We start from the raw sequence: 14,678 nt of genomic DNA, 5'->3' as shown, positions 1-14,678 counted from the left end.
ACCCTACGGCGTGACAATCCTTGAGCTTCCATTCCTCCATGGTCATGGTATCCAGCTTCACCCCTAAAATGGGTTCCTGAATATCTTTCTCGTACAGATAATCTTCAATCTGCATCTTCTAGAAACTGATATCGAATCCATCAAACTTTTCAATTCCAGTCTTTGAACTTTTTATCTTCACAGATCGTGGTGAATCTCTCATCGCTCTGATACCAGTTATTAGAATCACACAACAACGCACACACTTGATCTAAATGAACACAAAGAACGTGATAGAGAAAATGTAAGAAGAAATATTGACTAATGGTTTTGTATTAATGATTTCTGGTATGCAAAGAGAGGATATGGAGAATGAGAAATGTACATCTAGGAAGCACTGACTAATGGGTATACATATGATTTCAGTTTATTATATATAGCTTCACTATATGTAACCGCCTACTATATATAATTATTTAGTATATATATCTCTATCAGATTTTTACTATTAAATAGTCAGCCTTCATATCCAACCTTCTAGAGCCCAAATAGTCAGGGATTGACATCCTACTAGAACACAAAGTCATGTACATGCCCCTAGAAAAATGCCTAGTAGTAACGGAGTCTAACCTAACGATCATTCAGACAAACATCCATCAACTAAGAGGGGTGAAAATGATGACGATAGTACAGTTGAGAAAGAATCTTAGCCATGATGAATCTACAAAAAACTTTATTGCCACTACATGAACACCACGACCCAAAACAAGAAGGTCAGATATTGGGTTTAACCCCACCAAGAGAGATAAATCATAAGATTAGTTTTATGTCGCCTACCACAAATAGATGTCATGCGGCTCAGCCTGAGCTAGTTGAATTCTACAAATAGCAAAATGACATGTTCACAGTCGGGTTTATTTGACCTGCAAAGGCTCTTGTCAGTGATCACTCAAATGCTTGGCAAAGCAACCAAGCCAACACCTCTACTGAAGAAGCGAGACAAAAACAAACCACTAAAGCAACACATGTTCACGCAAAAATACCATCCAGACGGATGTAGAGAAGGGTCGACCACGATAATTTCAAAGCAAATAGAGAGTTATGATAAGTTAAGGTCAGATCAACTTTGAGTTCAAAGCAACAAGAACCAAAGACTAGTGCGAAAATTCTATGGACTAGTCGAAGTTATCCACAAGATTAGGAAGACATCATATAGGATCCAATTGCTCCTATCGATACAGACTAACCCTGTTGTCCACGTCAGTAACTTGAAACGTTATTATTCCGACCAAGAAAACATCAAGTAAAAGCAGGTGGTATGACATCATGCAAAGAAGAAATTGTTTCAAGCGAAGAAAGTAGGATAAACACCAACAGAGAAGACTTGATGAGTTAACAAACTGAGAAGTAATTTTCAGTAGCTCCTAGTAGGTTGGAAAAGACTCCTCAATACTGAGATCAGCTAGAAGTGCGTCGAGAGACCTAAAGTCAGCCTCATCCTACAACGTTGAGTTTATGAAGAGCCGGTTGATAGAGATATTGACAAATTGTGTAAGGGCAGATGTCGCGGTCATGATTGGCCGAGGAATGTTGCCTATGGCTGCATGTTAGATGTCTCAGCTATTCTTGTAAACGATTTGTGGTTCATGGTGGCATGTTCATTCCAAACACCTTTTACTTGCTTTCATCTTAGATAGGCCTTTTACTTGATTCGAGCATACACTGCTATTGTTCGTTCAGTCTAAATTTTGCATGGTTGACTTGTTCATTGGATTAGAACAAATGTCACATAATCATTGTCTCACTACTGCAAGAGTGCGATTGTGACACTTGTCTTCCGTTCAGTTGTGGGCCGCATCTTCTGACTAGTTACGTGAGTTTGGCCTGGAGCATACGTATAGGTTGAAAAAGAAATGGCTGGATGCGGATTGCAAATAAGGGTTGGGCCACGGAAGGTTTTTTTTACCACATATGGACTTTGGGCTAGTGAATCTTGAATTTGGGTTCGTTTGAAAAAATTTGGTTCGTTTTTTAGTTCAAACGAACCAAAATTAAACCTACTAGTTCCTTCTTCCTTGCACGACTCACTCCTATTCTCTGTTCTGCCTCTTCTTGCTCTCTGAAACTTCTTTAAAGGCTATTGTTCACTGATTATTTGGGAGCATCTTCCTTAAAAGAATTGTGACCACAGATGACCTATGTAGAAAATTTGTACCCCCTTTCTTAAAACCTTTAGCGGACAACATACCTAAAAACAGATACACTGACCAGACTACGCTACACCTTGTCTCACCCCCCCCCCCCCCCCGAAGCAAATGGATCCACCCAATCGATGAACATTCAAACCAAACTCGCCCATCCTTTTTGGCACAGGGACGCGAGAACCAAATCGAGTAATCTACAGTGGGGAGACCCCTAAAAGCAACAAGCGAGAATGGCTAGGTTGATAGCAGGGTTAAAGAAAAGGCGAGCGAAACCGGAGATGTTGGTTAAGAAAGCTAAGCAAGCAAGTATAGGACGGACAAAATGCACATACAAATTGATTGACATGATCTCTCTCCCTCTCTCTTTGGCTAGTTAGCTAGTTGCACGATAAGTGGAAAAGCATACCAGGTAGGGAAAGAAAGGCTGCTCGATCTCCTGTAAGGCACACCCTCAACGGCGAGCTCACCAGGCAATGCTATAAGTCCGATAGAAGTCCAAGATTTCGTCTACTATGGACCAGGAAGCTCTTGGAGGAGGAAACATGAAATGAGAAATACATTCGATTACGGCAACTAATAGATAGCGAACTTTTTGGTAGAAACTGAATGATCCCTTGGCTCGGGCAAGAAAAGGAAAAGGTAGTCGTACTCCTACCTTTTCCGTCGGACGATAGGAAAGTTTGAGCTGAAAGATTGAATCACACCTGGTAAGAAAGGCGGGCTTAGCAGGTTTTTCCAAACGTATAAACAAAAAGAGGAAGCAACCGGTCCTAAAGAGGTCAACGCATATGTGCTTTTTCCTTTCGTTTAGCGAGATAGCTTACCAGCTCTTTCGGCTCATAGCAGCAGTATGAAAAGCGAAATCCTCATCCTGAGTTGAGTCTGCATTGCCATACGAATCAACATCGGCCAAACCAAGAGCTACTATTTTTTCTTTAACGAAAGCGGATCTAACAGTTTCGATAAAACCAACCTCTTTTAAAGAAAGAGTCGCTCTGCCTTGAGAGAGGTATAGAATAGTACAACAAACCAACAAGACAAGAATGGACTCATAAGATGGGCGGTCAGGGAAGCGATTTCATTTGTGTTATCCGCCAAGGAAATGATCAAGGAATTCTCTATACACGGTTGAGAGATGACCGTATTGTTGCACATCCTGAATAAAGTACCGTAGGCAAGCGAAGCTTTTGAAAATGAAAGCGTGTAGAACTCAGATCCACTTTCTCTTCGATTCGTAAACTTTGGATCTGATCATCCTTTCGTCTCCGGGTGACTGAGAGAGAATTTAGGCCTGGCGTGCATCCGATTCGGTCAACAATAAGGTACAAAGCGGATTGATAAAATGGGCTTGAAGTTCCATTGTCGTTAGGTCGAAGATCTCTACTAGGTTTAGTGCACTTTGGTAGTTGCGAATGTTGCCGTAATCGAATGTCTTTCTCATTCGACATTCTCTCTTACCAAGCACTCATACTCGCCTGGGTTGAGGAGACAATCCGTGAGCTAATTGGGTTTCGAGATTGCGTATACGCTAAAAGAGCTCGGTTTCGACTTTCTCCTCGGCGTTTTATGCCTGGTTCTGGTTCAGGAAAGGGTCTCATCTCTTTCATTGGAGCACATTGATGCCGCAGGAGTCTTCGGAACCGGTGGAGAGGCTATGATGACTTCAGGCTATTCAAATAGCATGGCTGATACCACAAAGAAAGGGTATCTAAGTCACACTAGTGGAATAGATTTTTCATAATAATTATCTCGATATATGATACCAAAAACCTGCCTGATGACTGATAAGGTAAGGGGTTTCAAAAGACAAAAGAATGACAATTCTACGTGTGATAGAAAAGGAGATTTTTTTTTTTTAGTGTGCGTGGTTCGCCTGCCTTCCTGACCACGGATAGGCTTTGGGGATTTGCACTTCGGCCCCTTAGAATACCACATCAAGGTGACAGGATTCAAACCTATGGCTCTCTGAAACTTCTTCATCAGTTATTTGGGCACATCTTTCTTAAATAGATTGTGACGACAGATGACCTATGTGACGACAGCGGACAACATGCCTGCCTTCCTGACCACGGATAGACTATGGTGCTTTGCACTTCGGCCCCTGAGAATACCACATCAAGGTGACAGGATTCGAACCTATGGCTCTCTGAAACTTCTTCATCGGTTATTTGGGATCATCTTTCTTAAAAGGATTCTGACGACAGATGACCTATGTGACGACAGCGAACAACATGTCTGCCTTCCTAACCACGGATAGACTACAAGGCTTTGCACTTCGGCCCCTGAGAATACGTCATCAAGGTGACAGGATTCAAACTCTGAAACTTCTTCCTCGGTTATTTGGGCGCATATTTCTTAAAAGGATTGTGACGACAGATGACCTATTCGAACCTATGGCTCTCTGAAACTTCTTCATCAGTTATTTGGGCCCATCTTCCTTAAAAGGATTGTGACAACATATGATCTATTCAAACCTATGGCTCTCTGAAACTTCTTCATCTGAAATTTCTCGGGTTCGATCCATGTTCACCACACATGGTTCACGATGCATAATTTGACTATTCAATCTAAAATTAGTGATTATTTCTTTCTAACATTTCAATTAATTAGTGGAAATACCTTTACTTAAAACTTAAAAACTTTCACTTTTAATGTTAGCTGGAATAGCTCAGTTTGGAGAGTGTCAGATTGAAGATTTGAAGGTCACGTGTTCGATCTCCACGTTCACCGCACCTGTTTCTTTTTGCATAACCTGACTATTCAATAAAAAATTAGTCATTATTTCTTTTTAAAATCTCAATGAATCAGCGAAAATACCTTTACTGATGAATTTTCATTTCCAATGATTGCGGGGATAGCTCAGTTGGGAGACCGTCAGACTGAAGATCTGAAGGTCATGTGTTTGATTCACGTTCACCGCACTTTGTTTAGGTTGTATAATTTGACTATTCCTTCAAAAATTAGTGAAGATTTAAAGGTAACGCTTGATCCACGTTCACTACATTAGCGATTATTTCTTTTTAAAATCTCAATGAATTAGCAGAAGATCTGTCACGTTTTTTATCCAAGGCATAAGTTGACTAAGTTGCATAACTTTACTATGCAATCTAAAACGTGATTATTTATTTTTTATGTTATCTAGGATGGCTTAGTTGGGAGAGCATCAGATTGAGTATTGGAAGGTCTTGTGTTCAATCTGCACTGCACCTTATAGTTTTATGAATTTTTATTTTTAATGTTAGCGGGGATAGATCAGTTGGGAGAGTGTCAAACTAAAACCGCACCTGTTTCCATTTGCATAAGCTGACTATTCAATAAAAAATAAACTAGTTATTATTTATTTTTAAAATTTCAACGAATAATGAATTAGCAGAAATACCTTTACACATGAATTTTGATTTTTAGTGTTAGCGGGGATAGCTTAGTTCGGACTGAATATATGAAGGTTACATGTTTAATCCACGTTCACCGCACTTGGTTTAAGTTGCATAAGTTCATTAAGTTGCATAACTTTATTCAATCTAAAATTAGTGATTATTTCTTTTTAAAATATAATGAATTAGCGGAAATACCTTTACTTATGATTTTTTTTTTCAAATATTAGCGAAGATAACTTAGTTTTGAGAGCGTCAGACTGAAAATGTGAAGGTCACGTGTTCGATCCACGTTCACCGCACCTGATTCAAGTCACATAACTTCACTCGTGACTATTCAATTTAAAATTAGTGATTATTTCCTTTTAAAATATCAATGAATTAGCTAAATACTTTACTAATGAGTTTTCATTTTTAATGTTAGCCAGGATAGCTTCGTTGGGAGAGCGTCACTAAAGATCTCAAGGTCACGTGTTTGATCCACGTTCACTGCACCTGATTCAAGTTGACTAAGTTGCATAACCTCGCTATTCAATCTAAAATTAGTGATTATTTCCTTTTAAAATCTCAATGAAGTAGTGAAAATATCTTATTAACCGATGAATTTTTATTTTTAATATTAGCGGGGATAACTCAGTTTGGAGAGCGTTCAAGTTGACTAAGTTGCATAACCTGGCTATTCAATCTAAAATTAGTGATTATTAGTGAAAATATCTTAACCGATGAATTTTTATTTTTAATGTTAGCGGGGATAGCTCAGTTTGGAGAGCGTCACTGAAGATCTGAAAGTCACGTGAGAGCATCACTGAAGATCTGAAAGTCACGTGTTTGATCCACGTTCACCGCACCTAATTCAAGTTGACTAACTTGCATAACCTAAATATTCAATCTAAAATTAGTGATTATTTCTTTTTAAAATTACTTGACTATTTAATCTAAATTTAGTGATTATTTCTTTTTAAAATGTCAGAATTTTCATTTTCAATGTTACCGGGGATAGCTTAGTTGGGAGAGCTTAATATTGAAGATTTGAAGGTCAGGTGTTGTTCGACCTTCACCACACCTGATTCAAGTAATATAACTTACTATCTTATCTAAATTTAGAGATGATTTCTTTTTAAAATTTCAATGAGTTAGCGTAAATAATTTTACTGATGAATTTTCATTTTAACGTTAGCGTGGATAGCTCAATTGGGAGTGCGTTTGTAGATAGCGTGGATTCCTAATTCTTTATTTGACTATAAATGCTTTATAAGACATTTAGTAAAATGACTCATTTTATTGCATGGAACAATAAAATTGATCTTCCCTTAGAATTGTCAATACATGCTACTTTCAATGTACCTAAGTTGAGTCCTTCTGATGTAGGTGATGATTTTTCTTATTCGAGGACGAATCCTAAAGAGGGGGATGATGATAAGGATCACAGTGTACATTCTACTTTCAATGTTGCTGAGTTGAGTCCTTTTGATGTAGGTGATGATTTTTCTGATTCGAGGACGAATCTTTTTGAAGAGGGGGATGATGATAAGAATCACGGTGTTCCAACTGGACCTATTACACAACCCAAGGCCAAGAAGATTCAACAAGCATTCATACTTCATCTACAAAATTGGATAGGCTAGGTTCATCCATCATTTCATGTGTGACAAGCTGAGTCGTTTGAGTCAAGACCATTTGGAGATTCAAAAGTAAATATTTGCATGGGTGAAGTAGCGGATGAAGTTGCAAGCATCATTTCATGAGTGGTTAGAAAACTTTATTTCTTATTTTAATTTCATAAAGTTTGTAATGCTCAAATTGACTTCGTCTTCTGTGGAGATCTAAAGGGATCGAGATTAAATCACGGCCACTAACTTCTTTTGTGGGGAGACTATAAATACCCACACATTATTATGTAAAAGCATATTTGTGATCAATGAAATTGATCTCTCAAGTTGAGATGATCCCTCGTGTAGAAATTCGAGCATATCTTTGTCATTTCTAAGTTTTATGCAATTCTTGTGGTAGATTGCATCTGAGTCATTCAATCAAGTATTGATCAAGTTTGATTGTGGAGTGACTCGATTTAGAAAAAGGTTCCATAATCTAATTCTAGCTTTATGTCTTGGTTGATCCAAATTTTGTATAAGGAGCATCGATTGCATCGATTCCATCAACAGTCTTCCCATGAGTCTATGGTGCATGACCCATTTTTTAAACTATTCACCTTCTAGCGCCACCATAGTTTTGCATCGTCCATGAGATGCATTGCGACCAACGTAACTCTTAGGTCCTATGAGCAAGTTCAAGTAACCTTCAAGTATTGTTCTACGTCAAAAATAAAGCTTTTTAATTCCTTAGCATCCCGGTTTCCATTTAAGGGGTTGTGTTCTTGGATTTTAAGTTTGTTAAGCCCACATGAACGTGGCTTGAGGTGTGGTTCTCTACAGCCCAACTTGTCAAACTCACTCGGGTGCTCATCAACCATGATGTCGTTCAACAAGAGAGACCTTGAAAACGACTGGATTATCGCATTAACCATTTGAATCACCGGCTCATCTCAACCATGACGTCGTTCAACAAGAGAGACCTCGAAAATGACTGGATTATCGCATTAACCATTTTAATTACGTGCTCATCTCAACCATGATGTCGTTCAACAAGAGAGACCTCGAAAACGACTGGATTATCGCATTAACCATTTGAAATTGAACAAAATATTTATAACATAACTCTAACAAAGGTACGAAGTTCATAAAAGTCTTTTTAGTCTAAGATAGAAACTGTAAAATAAAATGAAATAAGAAAATAATATTCCATTGCCGAGAATCGAACCCAGGTCTCCTGGATGAAAGCCAGATATCCTTACCGCTGGACGACAATGGATTTTTGGTCTAGATGTCCTGAAGTCTTTTGTCAGATCGGTGAAGAGTTTTAGCATGATCTTTTGCTTAATGTCTAACTCTTCGACACATCCATCCCTGTGTGTGTTAGAGTTCTCAAAGCTACCGCGACGTTTCAAGCTGTTCGATTGTGTGGCTCTTTCTTCAAAAGAGTCAATATAAAATGTTAGGTCTTTGATTGGCAACCCATCCAGGGGAGTGTCGATTGCATCGATTCCATCAACGATCATCCCATGAGTTTATGGTTCATGACCCATTTTTTATACCATTCACCTTCGAGAACTACCATAGTTTTGCATCGTCCATGAGATGCATTGCGGCTAACGTAACTCTCAGGTCGTATGAGAAAGTTCCTGTAGCCCTCAACTCTCAGGTTGTATGATAGAGTTCTTAGAGCTACTGCGACATTTCGAGGTGTTCGATCGTGTGGCTTTTTCTTCAAAAGAGTCAACATCAAACGTCAGGTCTTTAATTGGCAACCCATCAAGGGGAGCGTCGATTGCATCGATTCCATCAACGGTTTTCCCATGAGTTTATGGTGCATGACCCATTTTTTATATCATCAACCTTCGAGCGCCACCGTCCATGAGATGCATTGTGGCCAACGTAACTCTTAGGTTCTATGAGCAAGTTCCTGTAACCTTCAAGTATTGTTCTACGTCAAAAATAAAGCTTTTTAATTCGTTAGCATCCTGGTTCCCATTTAAGGGTTTGTGTTTTTGGATTTTCAGTTTGTTAAGCCCAACATGAGCTTGGCTTGGGGTGTGGTTCTCTACGACCCTCCTTGTCAAACTCACTCTGGTGCTCATCTCAGTCATCTCAGCCATGATGGCGTTCAACAAAAGAGACCTTGAAAATGACCGGATTATCACATTAACCATTTGAATGACCTCAACCTCACTTGTTTTAATTGAACCAAATATCTATGACATAACACTATTAAAGGTTCAAAGTTCATAAAAGTCTTTTTAATCTAAGATACTATTGAACTTGACCATTATAGTGCCTCTCAAACCAAGTTCATAAAAGTTTTTTGAATTTAAGATACTATTGAACACATCCATTATAGTGCTTCTCAAACCTAGGTAAAGTTTAAATATAATTGGTGACAAAAGATGAAACTATAAAATAAACGAAATAAGAACATAAAATTTTATTTTCAAGAATCAAACTCGGGTCTCCTCGATGAAAGCCAGATCTTCTGTGTAATGTCTAACTCTTCGACACGTTTTTTTTTATATGTGTGATAGAGTTCTCAGAGATACCGCCACGTTTCTTGTTGTTTGATCATGTGGCTCTTTATTCAAAAGAGTCAACATCAAACATTAGGTCTTTGATTGGAAACCCATACAGGGGAGCGTCGATTGCTTCAATTCCATCAATGGTCTTCCCATGATTTTTTGGTGCATGACAAGTTTTTTATACAATTCACCTTCAAGCGCCACCATAGTTTTGCATTGTCCATGAGATGCATTGTAGGCCAATGTAACTCTCATGTCCTCTGAGCAAGTTCCTATAGTCTTGAAGTATAATATCAAAACATATTAGCGTATTTGATATGTTAAATATTAAAATAATTGATGTGTATCATAAACATTAAATAAAAATATATATTTGAAATTTGAATGAGATTCATATTAATTAAACATATATAATGATATTCTACGACATTTTAATATTATTGAAATAAGATATTATATCTTAATGTATTAGGTATTCAAATATATAATTTGACAAAAATTATCACAAGTTCACTTTAAATAGAACCCTAGGGTTAAGTCAAAAAGCATCGAACACTAAATACTGTGAAGTCATCAATAGAAAAATTCTTTTAGCCAGAGTTCTCCTTGCACTTTTCTCTATCCTGTTCTTTGTGTTCATCTAGATCGAGCGTGTGCGTTGTTGTGCAGTCCCAACAACTGGTATTAGAGCTAGGCGAAATTCACCACGATCTGTGAAGATGGAAAGTTCAAAGATTGGAATTGAGAAGTTCGATGGATCCGATTTCGGTTTCTGGATGATGCAGATTGAAGATGATCTGTACTAGAAAGATCTTCACGATCCTTTGTTGGGAGTGAAGTCGGAATCCATGACCATGGAACAGTTGAAGCTCAAGGATCGACAAGACTTGGGGCTAATTTGGTTGACGCTATCTAGAAACGTGGCGTTCAACATTATCAAGTAGAAGACAACGTCAGATCTATTGAAGGCGCTGTCAAATATGTATGAAAAACCATCGGCTATGAATAAGGTGTATTTGATAAGGAGATTGTTCAATCTACAGATGTCTGAAGGTGGACCTGTTGCTGATCATATAAATGAATTCAATATGATCCTAAGTCAACTGAGTTCGGTTGAAATTAATTTTGAAGATGAAATGAAAGCGTTGATTTTGATGTCATCTTTACCCGAGTCATGGGATACTGTTGTTGCCGCAATCAGCAGTTCCCGAGGATCTGATAAACTGAAGTTTTGTGAAATTCTAGATGTAGTTCTCAGCGAAAGTATTCGCAAACGAGAAACTGGAGATTCACCAGGCAATGCTCTCAGTGTTGATCGAAGGGGAAGAAGTAAACCGAAAGCCCAAACAAAAGGCGATCAAAATCAAAGAACCGAGAAAAATCTCCAAATTGACCAAACGTAACGTGTTGGAATTGTGGAGAAAAAGGTCACTTTCGGACAGGTTGTACAAGACCAAAGAGAAAGCAGAATCACAAATCTGGAGATGTGATGATTCTATAAATTCAGCAGAAGACATTGGGGATGCTCTAATCCTTAGCGTGGACAGTTCGATTGAATCCTGGATTTTGGATTCAGGTGCATCTTTTCATTCGTCTCCAAATAAAGAGTTGTTTTGAAATTTCAAGTCTGGAAATTTTGAGAAGGTGTATCTTGCCGACAACAAAGATTTGGAGATTAAAGGAAAAGGAGATGTCTGCATAAAAACTCCAGCAGAAAATCAGTGGACATTAAAGGATGTCAGATATATTTCTGGTCTCTGAAGGAACGTGATCTCTATTGGTCAGTTGGACAGCACAGGTTATGCAACAAAGTTAGGGAAGAGTTCGTGGAAAATTATGAAGGGTGCTACGGTGGTAGCACGTGGCTCAAAATCTGGAACCTTATACACAACTGCAGGGTGTATGAACATAGCTGCTGTTGCTGAGAGTGCTTCAAATTCAAGTCTACAGCACAATAGACTTGAACCTATGAGCGCGAAAGGAATGAAGAGGTTGGCTGCGAAAGGAGTTTTAGAAGGTCTGAAATCTGTTGATGTGGGTCGTTGTGAGAACTACGTTATGAGCAAGCAGAAACGAGTTAGCTTCACAAGGACTGCCAGAGAATTGAAGAAAGTGCAATTGGAAATGGAACCAGATGTGGAGCACGGTTCCAAGACCACGAAGACAGTGGGAGTTGAGCTTGAGTTGCAGGGAAACTCACCTAGTGATGTTGTAACAGATACTCAAGAAACTCCTGAGACTACTGCTGAGGAACCAGATGTGGAGCAAGGTTCCAAGACAACAAAGCAAGTGGGAGTTGAGGTTGAGTTGCGGAGAAAATCACCAAGTGATCTTGTAGAAGATACTCAACAAACTCTTGAGGTTGTTGCGGAGGAATCAGCAGTGGAGCAACTGACACTTGAACTGGTGTTGAGAAGATCATCCTGTACTATCAGAGTACCAGATATGTATGTACCTTCATTACACTATCGGTTGCTGATGAAAGGGAACCACAACCCTTTGATGAGACCCTACAGTTGGAGGATACAACCAAGTAGGAGCAAGCCATGGATGATGGGACGTCTAGACTTCAAAAATGCGTTGTACTGACATTGAGTACGTGGCAATAGTTGAAGCTAGAAAGAAGACGATATGGATGACTGACTATCTGGAAGAATGGGCAAGAAGTAGCACGAAGATTCTTAACAAAAATAGTCATAGTGTCATATAGTTGGCGAAGGAACCCGGTCTATCATTTAAAGAGAAAACACATAAGACGATACCATTTCACTTGCAGGTTAGTGAAAGATGGTGATGTGTTTGGAGAAGATAGAGGGTGCAAAGAATCGAGCAAACATGTTGACAAAATGTGTTGATGTTGGAATATTGATTTGTGCAAAGCCTCAATTGATATGGTGCCATGAAGACCATGAAGATGCTCATGGGTCGTTTGAGAATGAAATTCTTGGTTGACTAGATGTCTCCAAGTGGGAGAATTGTTAGGTTATGGTGAAGCTATATTTGGTAAAGCTATATCCGGTACAGCTATATTTGGTAAAACTATATCCGGTAAACCTATATATGGTAAATAGATATATATAGTAGATGGTTAAATCGGGTAAAGCTATATATAGTAAATGGCTATATATAGTAGATGATTAAATCTGGTAAACCTATATATAGTAAACTAAACTATATATATATCCCATCCGCTAGAGCTTGGAAAAGTACTTTCTATTCTCTGTAATTCTCTCTTACTGTACATACGTGAAGTCATCAGTAGAAAAATCCTTTTAGCCAGAGTTCTCCTTGCACTTTTCTCTATCCTGTTCTTTGTGTTCATCTAGATCGAGCGTGTGCGTTGTTGTGCGATCCTAACAGGCCCTTCTATCTTGGATAGAAATTTGTTACACTTTTTGGACCGACACTATGCCTAAGGGGTCACTAAGGTTAAAATCCTACAAAATGGATCTATGGCTCAGTGGTAGAGAATTTGACCGGTCACCAGTTTGAACTTGGTTGGGCCCTTTTATTTTGGAGAGACACTTTTTACACTTTTAGACTGACACTGTGTAGAAGGGGTCATTAAGGTTGAAATCATGCAAAATGGGTCCATAGCTCAGTGGTAAAGCATTTGACGGTAGATCAAGAGGTCACCCATTCGAATTTGGTTGGTTTCTTTTATCATTTTACTTTGTTTTCAACCTCTTTTAACTTGCAATCCGTGCTTGGAGAACCCACCGAAATGTGAGTTTGTAACCCATCCGTTAGGGTTCTTGGAATGATTCTCTAGATTATCCCTTCCATGTTGGGAGTCGGGCCATGGGTCTTGGGTGAAGGAACCGTTGGTTTACCGCCCTTAAGAGTTAAGGAAGCATCTTGAGGCTAATTTCACATAGTATCATTGTCTTTGAGATAACAATTCTTTTCTATTTTATATAAATTTTTTAAAGATGGGTTCATTTCCAAATGCATGCTAACACCCTTATTGTTGAATAAATGACATGAAACTAGTTTCACATAGTAACGTTGCCTTTTTCTCCTATTAGTGGAAGGATAATAGGTCGATTATACCTATAGGGTAGTTTTAAGCGTGACAACGAGACTAATTTTTTTTTTTTAGTTAAAAATTAGAATTATAACAATCTGCCTAAAACCCTCAGACTAATTTTGCTTCATTTCTAAATGCAAGCAGACAAAGTAGAAAAATGAAAACATGTAAATTGTAAAACATTTCAAAGAAATAAACAAGTTTTGATGGTACCAATGCTAACCACAAAACAATCAACCAAATTGGTTTCGAACATCGAAAACTTCATGTCTCCATCTTGTAAAGCCAATAAACCAAAGGGCCTAATATAGTAGAGAAATGAAAAAATGTTACCCTCATATGTGTTAGTGTTGTGCCATAAGTGATCAATGGATGTTGACTTTGACCGATTCCTACTATTTTTTTTTCTATATTTTGAAACTATTTTAAACACTTTTTTTCTTGTACTCCTTATAATTTTACCTTTTAAGGTTGTAAATATTTGTGCACAGGTGACTACTATGATTATTAGTCAACTGAGTTAAGTGGAAATAAATTTTGAAGATGAAATTAAAGTATTAATTTTGATGTAATCTTTACCTGAGTTTTGGGATATTGTTATTAATGAGATTCAATCTAATGCCATTAGTAATTCACAATGATAATATTCAAAATACTTGACAAAAAAGAATGGTCAACTTAAGATATTTGAAACAAATAAATATTTTGTCCTCTATGATATATCAAATAACTCATTTGAAATTCCTTAATAATAAACCTCAAGTCTTACATCTCTTATAGTGAAAAGTTCCTTAAATAGAAGTCTTATTAGATACTTCTAAGCATTTAGAGATCAACTAGACACAAAGCTAAACATTCTAAAAAAAAATTAGGGGTTAAACTTTTAAGTTAACTTAATTTAAGAAACTTATGATTTTTATATTATCAAGAGTTTAATTGAGTGGACCCAAAAATTGAACCAAACC

General features: G+C 37.9%; 1 non-coding gene across 1 annotated transcript; it reads right to left on the bottom strand.

The window, feature by feature from the left end:
* Positions 1-8,353: 8,353 nt before the first annotated feature.
* TRNAE-UUC (transfer RNA glutamic acid (anticodon UUC)) lies at positions 8,354-8,425 on the bottom strand. Its single transcript has one exon. It is a non-coding gene; the product is annotated as a tRNA-Glu (tRNA).
* Positions 8,426-14,678: the final 6,253 nt, after the last annotated feature.

This window comes from Cucurbita pepo, chromosome 10 (genome assembly GCF_057944985.1).
Source record: "Cucurbita pepo subsp. pepo isolate OVF chromosome 10, ASM5794498v1, whole genome shotgun sequence".
In the NCBI taxonomy this organism is placed as follows: domain Eukaryota; kingdom Viridiplantae; phylum Streptophyta; class Magnoliopsida; order Cucurbitales; family Cucurbitaceae; genus Cucurbita; species Cucurbita pepo.
This window is presented reverse-complemented; position numbering and strand designations above follow the sequence as displayed.